The 15,629-nt window shown below is 38.2% G+C and overlaps 1 pseudogene; it reads right to left on the reverse strand.

Annotated features, from left to right (window-relative positions):
• Positions 1-4,463: 4,463 nt before the first annotated feature.
• Positions 4,464-4,859, reverse strand: LOC114046854 (annotated as a pseudogene).
• Between the last annotated feature and the right edge of the window lie 10,770 nt (positions 4,860-15,629).

Here is a 15,629-nt window from a genome sequence, read left to right on the forward strand (position 1 = left end):
GTTATTAAGCATTGATTATTTATGGCACTATGCTAGGCACAGAGGATATGGAGACAAAAATAAACCATCTCTATCCAAAAAGAATCATATACCTTTTGAAGAAACAACTTGTTTGTTTTGCATGTCAATGCAAAAACCAAAGAAAATACAAAGTGATTTCAAAAATAATACAAAGAAAATACAAAGCTAAAGAGGGGAGTGTGGGTCATGTAATGCTTGAGTTGATTTAAGCTTCGAAAAAATCTGAGGATTAGAAGTATCAGAGTGAGGAAGGGGTGCACCACCATCCTTTTAGTCTTTATATACTTCTTAGAAGACATATTCCCCCATAAGCTCCTTGAAAGTAGAGATTGTTTCCTTCTTTGTATTTGTCTCCTCAGAACCTAATATAACTTTCTGGCATACAATATTTAATATTTATTTAATCAAGACTTGTTGATCAATTCATTCATTCATATGGCCACCACTCATGATCCAGGCTTTCATTGTCTCTGGCCTAGAGTATCACAAAAGCATTCTAGTTGGACCCTTAATTTATATCCTCCTTTTCAATCCATTTTACACACAGCTGCTAAAATAATCTTCTTAAAGCACAAGTCATTTGCTCCCCTGTTCAATGACCTTCAGTGGTTCTCTATTGACTCTAGGATAAAATTTCAGCTCATTCGCTTGGTATCCAAAGCCTTCCGTAGTTAGGGTCCAGTCTATATTTCCAGGCTTATTTGACATTACCCCTTCCCCTCTGTGCCCTGCATCTTTATATTTCAGCCAAACTGGCCTGTTGTTTTGTCCTGAACTCAGAGTTCAGTCTCCTGCTTCTATGTTTTTATACAGGTTGTCCTTCAAGACTGTACCTCCTCCTCTAAGAGGCTCAGCTAAGTTGAACGAGCACTCATTGACTTTGGAATGAGGGGACACACATACACACATACATATACACATATACAAATGGGCATGCATGTTTAAGTATGCATATGTAATACATACATGTCTAGGTAATTCACATCTGGAGCTGTGCTTATATATATGTATATGTATTTGTACACCTAGGCTGTTATACCTAGTGGAACTTCCACCTACCTGCATTCTATAATTTGAGCTTATATAAGATTCTGTGGCAGATGTTACCACAGAGTTTTAACAGTCCTCTGAGAACAATATCAATTGAGTTATGAAACAAAAAGACATATATGCTCACCAAAGGTTTTTTTGCCAGTATCACAGAAGATATTTTCCTTAACATTATATTTTCTTATTTTTATATTCAAAAGAAAAATTATTGATTATTTTAACAATTTCACAGAGCAGAGAGAGAATACATTCATGAAGGTGGGGGATGTTTTGTAACACTAAAATGGGTCAGAAATCATAGTAGTGTATAGCCATAATCTCTCTGGCATATAGCTGGGTTTGAAAGGAAACAAGTTTGCAGAAGAGAAAAAGTGATTTTGGAGAAAGTCAGGCCCCATGGGAGAATAAAGTGACTGACATTTCTGCCTCCATGCTCACCAGCTACTCACTCTTATACTTTTTATTCTATCTCTATTACTACTCACTAACCTTTTTTCCCCCAATAAAAACCCTCTTTTGAAAGAAAAGAAAAACAAATCAAGATACTGGCCACTTCTGAAAACGAATGTTTCATTCTATACCTCTAGTTCCTGTCCTCTTTGCCAAGAGGCATCATCATTAATCTTCTGAAGTCGTGATTGTAAACTTATTTTTTCTCTACCTACTTCATAATGTTATTGTGAAACTCAAATGAGAAAATGGATGTAAAATATTTCGTAAAGTATAAAACATTAAATAAATATAGGCCCAAGTGTCCAGGGAAGTGCCTGTCCCATAGAAGGGACTTTATCAGTGCCCTTAACATTATTTTGATCATTATGTAATTTGTCCTCATAGTTCTGCTCAGTTCATCCCACATCAGTTTACATAAATCTTCCCAAGTTTCTCTGAATTCTTTTTGTTTATCATTTTTTACTTCACGGTATTATTCCATTACATTCAAATATCATTATATTGAAAGTCAGTCACCCATTTCGTTCCTAGTTCTTCACTAAAATAGATGCTGTTTTGAATATTTTTGTATATATAGGCCCTCTTCTTTTTTTTTTTAAACCTCTTTGCTTATTAGTGGTATTGCTCAGTCATCTCTTTTGATGCACAATTTAGTGACTTTTGTGATAGGATTCCTAACTCCACTAACAGTGAATTAGTATGCTTCCTTCCATATCTGCTCAAACAACTGTCATTTTTATTTTTTGTCATCTTTGCTATACTGATGGCGGTGTGGTAAAATTCACAGTTTTAATTTGTATTTTTCTAATTATTAATGATTTGGAGCACTCTTTCATAGGGGTGTTGAAAACTTCATTTTTTCATTTTGTAATTGTTTGTATCCTTTGACCACTTTTCTACTGTGGAATGAGTCTTGACATTACATATGTAAGTTACTTCCCTGTGTAGTTTGGTTATCAGACTTTTATTGGTGACATCTGTTACAAATCCCCCCCCCCAAACTATCACTTTTACTCTAATTTATTGACTTTATTTATGCAAAAATTTCTTCATTTTATATAATTAAAATGGTCTTTTTGTTTAGTTAAGAACTTTTCCCTCAGTAATTGTTGTAAAAAGAACCTGATTTCATTCTGTTCAAATGTTTTAATGATATGACCTTTAATATTCAAGAGTATGTGTTCATTTTAAGCATATTGTGTATAGCATAAGATGCTGTCTAAATCTAATTTCTGCTGAAGCGTTTTCCAGTTTAGAAAGTTTAGTTTCCAGTTCAGAAAGGGAGTCTTTCTTCAATAATTTATGTTTTCCAGGTCATTGAGATCTTTTTCGGGTTCTGTGTTCCAATTTGTTAGCTGCTACTTCTAGCTTTGTGAAATCTGCAAATTTCATAAGCATGCTACTTACGCATTTTGTTCAGGTCATTGATAAAAATATTGAACATACATAGGTTCAAAGGTAGATAGATCCCTGGTGCATTTTGCTGGGAGCATATTTCCAAGTTGGCATCAATCCATTAATGCTTTTTTCTTTTTAAAAAATAATTTTATTCATATCTTCTGTCATTATATTACCTGCATTTCTCAGTGTGTACCTCCCATCTTTCTTTCCCAGAGAGCTATCCCTTACAGCAAAAAATAAAAGAGAGGAAAAATAGTTCAACAAAACTAACCAACATATTGAAGAAGTCTGATGTATATTCTGTTCTATATAAATAATCCTGAACCTCTACAAAGAACCAAGAGGCAGTGCCCTCTCATATGCCCTCTTTGGGGCTGATTGGGCATCACAATTTTGTAGCATTCATTTTAGATTTTGTTGCTCTTGTTATTTGCATTTCATTGTTGTGGTCATTAATGTATATTGTTTTCCTTGTTCTGCTTGCTTCATTTTAAATCAGTTCATATATGGCTTCCCAAGCTTCTCTGCATCCATCATATTTCTCATTTCTTATGGCAGAGTAATAGTCTGTCACATTCATGAACCACAACTTATTTAGCCATTCTTCAATTGATAGTCTTTTTTGTCAAGTTTTCTGCTACTATATAAAGTGCTTCTATAGACATTTCAATGTATATGGGACCTTTCTTTTTGTCATTGGCCTCCTTTCAATTGCATATCTAGTTCAAGGGCTGTGACCATTTTAATGACTTCTCTTTCTATCTTCTTATTTGACCGGATCTGAATCTACCTATTCTCATTTGACCCACATTTCTACATCTAGACCACTGGGATAACAACAGAGAGTTTGTCAAATGCTTTATTGAAATTTAGGTATGTTTTATCTCTAGAAGTCCTCTGATATGTATCTATAGCATTCCTCTGATATATCCATCTAGTGGCCTTGCCCAAAAAGGAAATGAGGTTAATTTAGCACAACCTGTTACTGATGAAGCCAATATGGATTGGCTTTTAGTGATCACCACTTCCTTTTCTAAATGCTCACAAATCATCCCTAGATCGTATCCAATATGGTGTGTTCCTTTTTACTATCTTGATTGAGGAAATCAATACTTTACAATAGTTTCATTTTCTCTACCCAGTACACTCAAATTTCCTACTAAAAGCAGATGGAAGGCAGCTCATAGATATTATTTAGAATTAATTACTTAATTCTGTATCCAAGGAATTAGTCTTATCTCTGGGTCCTTGGCTCTTCCCTGCATTTATTTGTGGCAACCTGAGGATCACCTCTGCTCTAACTATTAAAAGAAAAATGTTCTGTGATCAATATGGGATGTGTACAGCTCTTAGGAGTGTAAGAAAGGCAGAAAGAGATCAGACTGGTTCAGGAAGTTCCTATTCAAAGGGGAGATCTTCAGGGGATTTGAGGTAGCAGGCGAGAACCCCCTAGTTCATGAGATCATTGAATAAAGAAAGGCATTATTCTTTTTTTTTTTTCATTGGAGTATTTGTATTTGTATGTACGTTTTACACCCTTAGAAAAAGAATCCCAGAATTTTTCCTCCTGTGTGTTTTTGTCTTGCTTCCTCATGGTCCATGGTGCCAGCTGAGGTTGTAAGCACAATGAACCCAAACTGACAAGATAGTAGCAGATTATTCTGCCACTTTTCCAGATCTTTCAATTGAACATCAAAACTGGGGCTGATTACATCACACTTGTTTAATCTGCCTGTGAGGTTCACAACAATTTTTCCTGCTCTGTGACCATCAACGATCTCAAATTCACCAATGTAACCACGCTTTATCATCATAGTTAAGAACAGGACAATTAATTTAGAGCATGGCCAAATGAGAACCTGGTGTTTTCCTCACTTTTCTGCATTGCAGATGCTTTTGAGAGCATCTGCCAGAATGTTCATTCGCACCATGGTGGCAGCACTGCAAGATGGCAGAAAGAGGACTGACATTATTCTAATATTTAAAAATACTGTAGGAAAAAAATACCATAAAAGGGGAGAGAAGACTTATGATTGCTGCTGTCTTGGGAGATCCTAGCGTGAAAATTCTCTCTAGCAATTCAGATCAGCAACACATCTGTTATATATATTATCTATATATCTATAGCTCTCTCTCTCTATATACACATGTATTATGTATGTACATATATACACACATATATACACAACATTACATATGTATGTATGTGAGTGGGGGTGGGTATATATAGTGTGTGTGTATGTGTATATACAATCAGGGAGTTATGTGGGCACACAGAGGTTAAATGCCTATAGTGATACAACTAGGTAGCATAGCAGATAGAGCACCAGACCTGAATTCAGAAACGCCCTCAGACACTTCCTAACTATGCAACCCTGGGCAAGTCACTTCACCTTATTTGCCTCAGTTTTCTCGTCTATGACACAAGCTGAAGAAGAAAATGACAAACCACTCAAGCCTCTCTGCCAAGAAAACCCCAAATGGGGTCACCAAGAGTCAAAACTGACTGAAATGACTGAACAGCAACAACAACAATACAGCTAGAAGTTAGCCTTGCATTTCATTCTTCCTGACTGAACTTTTACCCACTATGCCGCACTAATTTTCTAGGGAAGTTAATTGGTACTCATAAAATAATGTTTCTCCATCTAACGCCATTCCAACCTCATGGATGAGATCAGAGATATAACAAGCTGACCAGGAAAGCTAGACCCTCATACTGACTTTGCAAATAAGTGGATCCATGACCTTCCCTTAACCTTTCTGGACCCTCTCTTTCATCATTGGTAAAAAGAAACTGTTGGGCTAGGTTCTCTTGGAGTTTCCTTCAAAGCTAGTACACAGCTCATCCACACCCTGTCTGTAGTTTATTAATGCTTTTAATTTTTTTTTCATCTTTTTTTGAGCAATATTTCTCAGACTGTGCCAGAAGAAACCATGAAACACTCCAAGTTTTTTTTTTTTTAATGAACTTTATGTTGTTTGTTAATAATAATACTTCCAGAGGATTTTACTACAGGGGTCTTGCCAAATTTCGTTTAAACTGAAGGGTTGTCCTAAAGAAATCAAAGAAAGGAAAAAGGAAAATAAAGCAGCTCTTTCTGTGGTGGTGATTTGGAAACTGAGGGATAACTATCAATTGGGTAATAGTTGAACAATTTATGGTGTACGAATGTGGTGGAATGCTATTATTCTGTAAGAAATGATTACAAGGAAGGTTTCAGAAAAAACATGTACAAGGCATGCCCTATTACATTTATATGTATTTTTTTATCCTGATCTGTGATTTAATCCACATGAGGAATCCCAAGCATGGAAACTTCCTCCACTAAGACAGATTAACAACTCCTAATAACATTGTCTTAGAGAGCTTCCTGAGGCCCTGAGAGGTTCCATGACTTCCTGTAGTCACTGGAATTGAATCCAGGTTATCCTGATTCAGAGACTGCTTCTCTATTACACCATGCTGATTCTTTATACTTCTGACTCTAAGGCCACTCTATCCACTAGGCACATGTGGCCTCCTTATATACATATAGATTTATATCCCTCAACCAGATATGTCTACTGCCTACATGCTGTAATGGGTAGAAGGCTGGCCTCAGTATCATGGATATCTGGGTTTAAGTTCTAACAGAGTTTCTCTCGAAACATCCTGGCATTGTGACTCTGGACAAGCCACTAAACCTTCCAGGGTCCTAGGCAATTCTAGAAGACTAGAAGTGGAAAGCACATACAAATGTGCCTTGTTAAGTTTCCTTATTGAGAATATCCTAAACTGATGACATCATAAGTCCAAATATGAATTACCTAGACAAATATACGTAGTACAAACACAAATCCAGATGGGAATCACTTAGGCAAATGTATGTTACATAGGTATACTTATATATGCATATGCACTTACATTTACATATACTTATATATGTATATGCATTTATATATACCCATGTGCATACTTATACATACGCATGCATTCATAACATATGTACATGTACAAATGCACATACATGTATACATATACATACATGTATTGTGTATAGGTATACACACTATACATATTCACGCATACATACATAGATATACACACATACCTAGGTGATTCACATCTGTGTGCACATCTATGTATATATATGCACCTATATATATTTACCTAGGTTGATGAACTAACTCAGTGGGACTTCCACCTACCTACATTCTATAATCTAGGTTTATAAAAGATTCTGTGACAGATGCTGTGACAGAGAGAGTTTTGTTTAACAGTCTCCTGAGAACAATATCAATGGAAGAAGAAAATAAGGAGACGTGTAACTTGCCAGAAGTTTTCTGCCAGTGTCATGGGAGGCGTTTTGTGCCAAGTAGAAGATGGATTCTTTGTTGATTATAAGTTCTCCAGATTATTCTGTTTGCCAATCATATTGCACTGAGTCCCAGAATACTGGAGGGCCTTCTCAGTGAAATCTAAAATCCTAAGGGGCAGCTAGGTGGCACAGTGGAAAGAGCACCAACCCTGAAGTCAGGAGGACCTGAGTTCAAATCCGGCCTCAGACAGTGGCAAGTCACTTAACCTCGCTGCCTAGCCAAAAAAAAAAAAAAAAGAATCTAAAATCCTTCAAGAGATCTCAAAAGAGATGAACATAGCTATCCTCAGTGGAAAAACAAAACGGTTGGGTGGGTAATAGTTGGATTTGCAGACCACTTGTTAATTGGATCCTAGTCCCTGACATGATGAGTTACATTCAACTTGAGGCTTGTCTCAATAATAACTCTCATATCTTTTCCCTGTATCCAGGGTTTTCCTTGAGAGCACCAAAATTTGTGTCTCCAAGAGATGATCCTTAGCTCATCTGCAAGCATTCAGGCTAACAAGATTTTTTTTATAAAAGATATTTCTTTTACCCAAGCTTCTTGACAATCTGGAAAACTTTACTTCTGGAGGGCACCAAGCAAGCCCTACTCTGATGAATCCCACCTTTCCTTTATGCAGTTTATACAACCCACTTGACTCCTGCTCTTAATCCTATGATATTGTGATTCTAACAGCAGAGTTAGATGGGTTGTTCCTCAGTACATATGGTTCATGACTGTGCTAGTCCCTCTCCTTTTTTGGCAAGGTCTATAGCCTTTAAGTCCAAGGGAGGTAGAGTGGTTCCTTCTCCTTTTCCATCTTCTCTTATAAGACTCTCTTTCTCCTGAAAAGGATCTCTTTCTGTGTTTCCACCTGGTAACAGCCCTTAAGAGCACATAGTTCCCTGTAGAGACTACAGGGAGCACAAAAAAGCCCTATTCATAGAGCTATGCATCTATGTACTTCTGTGTCTCCCATTGGGTATGTGCTTTTATGTATTTCCATGACTAGGCTTCTTTTTCTTATAGTTGCTGTGTCTTGTTTCTAGGTCCTTCACTGGTGCAGGTATCTCTCCCTTCTGTGTCTATCTCTTGGTGAGTATCCTCCTTTAAAGGCCAAGAACAAGGGCCAGCTCATTAACATGTTATCAACTCAATAATGCCCACTATTGCTGCCCAAACAAAAGCCATATTGATGGAGCAATAAGAACCCAAGAAGAGAGAATTCAGACTTTGTCAAGGTAATTTACATTTTGTTTTGGATTGTGTTGGGGAAAGGCGCTTATCTACCTGCTTTGAGTGTGTTGTTAACCCCATGTGATTAGCATAGAAGCTAAGGATCTGAAAAATAAAGTGCCTTGCCTGAGGTCACCCAGCCAATTAGTGGTGCAGATTTGAGACCAGATCTCTTAACTTTGGGCAGCTAGGAGGCTAGAGCAGTGACTAGAGTGCAGGGCCATGAATCAGGAAGACTCATCTTCCCGAGTTCAAATCTGACCTCAGACACTAATTGTGTGACCCTGGGCAAGTTGCTTAACCCTGTTTGCCTCAGTTCCTTATCTACAAAAATGAGCTGGAGAAGGAAATGGCAAACCATTCCAGTATCTTTGCCATGAAAACCCCAAATAGGGTTATGAAGAGGCAGACATGAGTGAAACAACTGAACAACAACAAACTCTTAACTTTAGGTCTAGTGCTCTCGACACTACATCACACTGTTTCTGACCAAAAAAGGAAATTCCTTGTTGCTACAGAAAATAGCAATTTATTCTTCAAAGTGCCATTCTGTCCGCTTTCACTTTTTGTTCTCAGCTCACGGATTCCATGTACAACTTTAAAGAAATATTCTCTAGTATGTTCTCCAAATTAATCATATGGCAAAGGGTTGCAGGCTGGGTCCCACCCCCACTGTGATCTCTGGGACCCAACATATATTCATCAGACACTTCATCTATGGTCACACCATTGGAGTCGGGCCGGCAGTGGTAATTACGTTTTGGGGAGAATGTTGGCTGAGTTCAATGGAGGTCCCGAGCTTATCAAGTCAGATATTTTATGGTTAGACTCAATGGCCTCCAAGGTCCATTCCAGCTTTAAATCTATGACGGCGCAGATATTTTATTTAGAAATGCTACTGGGGCAAGATCCATCATTGTAAGGAAATATTCCCCAGGATGTTTCTTTGATACTTGATCAACCAAAACCCCTTTCCATCAGTAAGCTGCTTTTGTTGTTGTCCAAGGTAAAGTACTCTGGTCTAGAACTCTGTTAAGCATCAGATTCCTTGAGAAGATAGCCCTGAATGGCTCAGGTTTTATGAAGATCAAGAAGAGATAGCATTCCTAAATGCCTTAGAAAAGTAACATCAGTGAAAGAGGCTTCTGTGATATTAAGAGTCTTCCTAGTAGATGACACCATTTGTCCTCGTACCAAAACCCAATGGTAAGGTGAGGTTTGGTGGAAACACCAAGTGTGTTGCATATAAGATCCTTAAGCAAGACCCACATCCAATGATTCCATTCAACCTGACATTGTCTAGTGTAGCTCTTTAAGTTTTGCAAAGTGCTTTAAATGCATTATCTTGTTTTACTCTCAAAACAGGCCCCAGAGGCATCTTAGTCCATATATTGCTGCCCTCATTTTACAAGTAAGAAAATTGGGGCTCAGAATGTAGTGTCACTTGCCTAACGAGCAAAGATAAGATTCAAACCTAGGTTTTATGGCTCCAGGACTAGTCTTCTTTCCATTACCCTATGCTGACTCTTAAAAATAAACAAAGAAGAAAAAAGCCATTGTTGATAGAGTGTAGAAATATATGTTTTTGGTCCTGTAGGAGTGAAGGCCTTTAATATGACCTCACTCTAGCATATCAACAACTGACCATTACTTAAACAACTGTAGAAGTCCAGCAATAACTTGTAGAAGGTCTGGCACAAATATTTTAGAAAATTGTTTCTGCATACTAAGTATCTGAGCAGAAAAAAATGTGAAATTAGAATATTTAGTCTAATTTTCTTAGCAGCTAAACCAATATTGTTGTCAGGCTCCACCTAGAGTAGCACTGACCTATAATAGTAATGAGGGAAACCCTAAACAGAGAGAAAGGTCATCCTCACCTAGGACACGGGAAGCAGTATCCAGTTTGGGAGGAGGGCAGGCTTAATGCAAAAAGCTTGCCTGGGTCAGTTTCCAGGGGGTTTGTGAAAGGCCAAGATCCCAATGAATGCAGTATAATAGAATATTTGTGTTCAGTAGAGGGGAGAGGGTTTCAGCAGTGGTTGACTGCCATTGTTGAGAGGGTAACATTGTAGAAATTGAGTAGCCCCTAGAAGATGTGAAGGTCTTGTTTTGGCTTTGAAGTAGGTGAATCGTGCATTACGTGTACTTTATTTTGGGTAACAGTGCTGAGAACTGTATAAATGTAGAACTTGGTGAGAGGACTGAGCAGTGGGAGGTATGGCAGGCTTCTGTCAGTCAACATGCTGATACATTAGGTACAGCCAGGGGCAGAAAGCGCAAGCTGCTTCTGGGAAAAGACTTAAGATCTCGGCAATCAGACTGAGTCAGACTAAATGTTAATGACCTGAAACTCCATTTCAGTTACTTAATCTCCAAAGGGTTACTTGAATATCTGGTAAATATCTCAAACTCTTTTCTGACTCACCCCAACCAGGCCATGCTTTCCTCACCTTGAGTTTCACTCCTCACTCTTGGAACTTCAGCTCCTCACTAGCACCTTTGTCCCTTGCCCCATCCCTTTCCACCTCTCCTTTATGTATTGTGTTCCCCCATTAGAGTGAAATCTCCTTCAAGTCAAGAAGTATTTATTAAGCACGTGCTAAGTGCTGGGAATGCAAATGCAAACAGAAAGAAAGACAGTCCCTGCCCTCAAGGAGCTTACATTCTAAAGGGAGAAGACAACATCTAAAATAGAGCTAAAAAGCTGGGGATAGTGGGGAGGGCGGTTGAAGTTACTGTGTGAAGGGACACAATAGAAAAAATCCTGTGGAAATGAGTCAGCAGTGCAGCATAGACGGGAATGAAGAAGTGGTTGGCCTGGACCTCCTCTGTAAAATGGATTATCTTGTTTGCTTATATTTTTATCCGTAATATTTAGCACAGTGCCCCACAGATAGTAAGCACTTCCTAATTGTGCTCTCTCTCTCTCTTTCTCTCTGTCTCTCACATACACACACACACACACACACACACACACACACACACACACACACAGACACCCTGTCTATGTATCTATTGTTTCATTGATTAATTGTCTGACTCTTTGTGACACCTTTGGGGTTTTCTTGACAAAGATATTGGAGTGGTTGGCCATTTCCTTCTCCAGCTCATTTTACAAATGAGGAAGCTGAGTCAAACAACGTTAGGTGACTTGCTCAGGGTTGCACAATTAGTCAGTGTCTGAGATCAGATTTGAACTCATATAGGAAGACCTATATGAATTGATTGAGGTCAGATTTGACTCCAGATCTGATGCTGTATTCCCTGTACCACCTAGCTGCCCTATGTATCTTGCATCAATAGATCAGTGTGTCTATGTATGTATTTTGTATCTGTATGTAACCACTGAATATCAGATAATGCTGAAATATTAATTGCCATCTACTCCAGAACAATGTCATTTGTGTAACAGAACTATACAAAAATTGAGAAAGAAGTCCTGACCATTATCACAGGAGTAAAAAATTTCTACAGTTACCTCTCCAGCCCATACTTGAACAATTTGCAGTCATCATCAAAGGGACAGCAAGGTAGCTCAGTGGACAGAGTGCCAGACCTAGAATCAGGAAGACCTGAGTTAAAAAACAGGCTCAGACACTAGCTGTGTGACCTTGGGCAAGACACTTGACCTTGTTTGCCTCAGTTTCCTCATCTGTAACATGAGCTGAGGAAGGAAATGGCAAACCACTCCAGTATCTCTGCCAAGAAAACCCGAAAAGGGGTCATGAAAAGTCAGACATAACCTAACAACAAAAGTTACCATTACTCTCTCTTTTCTAAAGAGAAGAAATGGAGAGTCAGGTTGCTTAACGGAAAGAACAGGAGATGTGGAGTTAGAGGACCAGGATTCAGATCCTTCTTCTGCTTCTTCCTGCCTGTGTGACCTTTGGCAGACTTGTTGAGGAGAAGATTTGGTGGGAGTATAGGGGACACATGATGGCTGTCTTTAGTCACTTGAAGGGCTCACAGATGGAAGAGAACTTTAAATTTTTCTGCCTGGTCCAGGATAGCAGCAATAGATAAAAGTTACAGAGGCCAATTTGAGCTTGATGAAAAGAGAAACTTTTTAAGAATTAAGCAGTCTGGAAGCGGAAGAGGCTGCCTTTGGAGATAGCGGGTTCCTCTTTACTGAATATCTACAAAGGAGCACCAAATGACCCCTTGTCTGAGATACTGTACAGGGAATCTGTATACCTGAACGGGCTGACGGATAGATGACCTATGAAACGCCTTCTAACTGAGATTGTGATTCTGTGGGATCACTTATCTTTCCTGGAGGTTAGCTTTTTTATTTATAAAACAAAAGGGATAGACTAGATGATTTCTAAAATCCCTTCCAGTTCTAAATCCTAGGATGCAACCAGAGTGGTAACTAGGGTTGCAGGACTGGAACTTTGTCCCAAGTAGTCAGATGAAGAGGGCCAGTGGCAGCTATTGTAATGCTTTGGCAGTGTAGAAGAAACAGAATTTAGCACCTAGTAGGCAAGACTAATTAGTTCATCTAGAAAGAACAAAGAGCATAATGCAATGGTTCTTCCCTCACCCTGTCAGTCTTCTACCCTTCCCCATGATGTACTTGAGTCTTTGCCTCTCCATGCATGGAGCAATGGTTTTTCCCCAGCCTCTCAACTAAAGGCACAACTTGTGCTAATTGCCCCAGGATCAGTTTGTGGCTATTGTAATTAACGCAGAAATTCCTAATTACATCATCAAAGGTATGCATGATTGGAAAAGGAAGTGGATTAGTAATTTAATGAGAGTGAAAGATAACAGAAATTCAGCCCAAGTATTACAATGTTATCTGCATCTTAGTAAAAGAACCAGGGGAAGGTCTCATTGAATGGATGCTCTGTGGAGAATTTATGAAAATGAATGGAACATAGTAAAAAATGATGAATGTGAAAAATTCAGGAAAACTTGGGAAGAAAATCAGTCAACAAATATTTAAGCGCTTACCATGTGCCAGGCACTGTGCTAAGTGCTGGGGATACAAAGAAAGACAAAAACATGGTTTCTGCTCTCAAAGAGTCCATATTCTATGGGGATGAGACAATTTAGAAATAACTATGTATATGCAAGTTATGTACCAGATTAAATGGAAGACTTATATGAATTAATTCCGAACAAAGTAAGTAGAGCCAAAAGAACAATTTACACAATGGCCACATTAAAGTAAAAGAAAACAATATTAAAATTTTACTTATAATTGTGTTTTCAGAGGACTGACAGTGATCAAAAGGCATTTATTAAGTGCTTCATACTGCATATGCAAAGCACTGTGGTAAGCATTGGGGATATAAAAGCAAGACTGCCCTTGCCCTTAAGGAGTTGACACAACAAATATAGACCATCCCTTTCACTAAAGGTCCATTTCCCCATCTCCCTTCCCCTCCCCCAAGAAGATTATATACATGGTTTTGCTGGGTAAATTATTTTTGATTGTAGGTCTATATCTTTTGCCTTTTGAAATACCATATTCCAGACACTCCATTCCTTTAATATGTCAGTGGCCAAATCTTGTGTGATCCTGACTGTGGCTCCTCAGTACTTAAATTTTTTCTGGCTATTGTGGAATTTTTTTTTCTTTGACCTGGAAGCTTTGGATTTTGGCTATGTTATTCTCAGGAGTTCTAATTTTTAAAATTAATTTAATTTATTAAATTAAATTTAATTAATTAACATGACCAGTGGATTCTTTCCACTTTCACTTGGTCCTGTGGTTCTAATAGATCGGAGCAGTTTTCATTCATGGTTTCTTGAAATCTAATATACAGGCTCTTTTGGAAGTCCTGGCATTCCAGAAATACAGTGATTTTTAAAACTATCTATTCTTGACCTATTTTCCATTCAATTGTTTTTGAAATGATGTACCTTTCATTTTCTTCTATTTTCTCCATCCAACATCTGACTTTTGTTTTAATATTTCTTATTGTCTTATAGAGTCATTAACTTTTGCTGGATGTGTTCTGTGTCAGAGGGTCTGTCATTTGGACTAGACTTTATTCCTCTTGTAATGAGCTATTAATTTTTCTTCTAAGTGTTTCCTCCAGGTTTGTCATTTCTTTTCCAGTTCTTTCCTATTGAGGTTTTATTTCATTTATGGTATCATTTAAAATCCTTCTTTAAAAAAATCTCTGCTCCATTTTTTCCAGGAATTCTATTTGACCTTATAGCAAACTGTTTTCCTTTGAAACCTTGCTTGTAAATGTCTCCAAGTTAGACTCCTTTTCTGGAGCTATGTCTCAGTCATCTTAATTAAATAATTGTTCTTCATCATCAGCATTTTTTTTTAAACTAATCCTTTCAGCCTTCCTTCCTTCCTGTATGGTGACTTTGTATTAGGGCCAGGCTCTCTACACTTTTAGAGGGAATATTATACCTTTGTATGTTCCTGATCTCTATTATCTAGACTTCAGTGACTATATTCTCTAGGCACTGAATACTCTGTTACTTCAGTTGCAAGCGGTGGTTTAGATTGGGGAGCTGCAAACCTTTAGTGATCTCAGAAATGATTTGACCTAGGGCATGTTTTAACTACTGCCCTCTTGGTTTGCTTTGCAGGCTCTGGACCCTGGTTTAGTCCGGGCAATACAACTGCAGTCTTACATCCTGGTTACTCACTTTTGGGCTGAATTCACAATCCTGTTCTGGCATCAGAGTGACAGAGTTATTGGCCTCGTCCACAGGCCCAGCCCTGGTAATTCTTCCCTAAGGTAAGTCTGAGAAACTACTCTGGGGTAATAGAAACATGTTATAGTCAGGCCCACCTCTTTTTGCATGTGTGAGTTGAATCCACCAATCCAACCACCAGTGGGGACAGAGTGACAGAGCTGCAGACCCAGTCCTGGTTTGTGCCCACTGATCCTTCTTTCAGGGTCAGAGGGACAAAGCTATAGGAGCACTTCTGCTTACTTGTATTTAAGCTGGATTCACAATCTTGGCTTGAAAACATTACCCACTGGGGTTTATCTTTGAATTCTCACTCACTACTTGGTCCTATGTACTTCCTTAGTTTTATATGCTACTTTTTGCTGTTCCACCATCTTGGCCAGTGTACTGAAATACACTTAAATATATATATATATATATATATATATATATATATATATATATATATA

Source organism: Vombatus ursinus, unplaced genomic scaffold (assembly GCF_900497805.2).
Source record: "Vombatus ursinus unplaced genomic scaffold, bare-nosed wombat genome assembly UNPS02014786.1, whole genome shotgun sequence".
Classification (NCBI taxonomy): Eukaryota; Metazoa; Chordata; class Mammalia; order Diprotodontia; family Vombatidae; genus Vombatus; species Vombatus ursinus.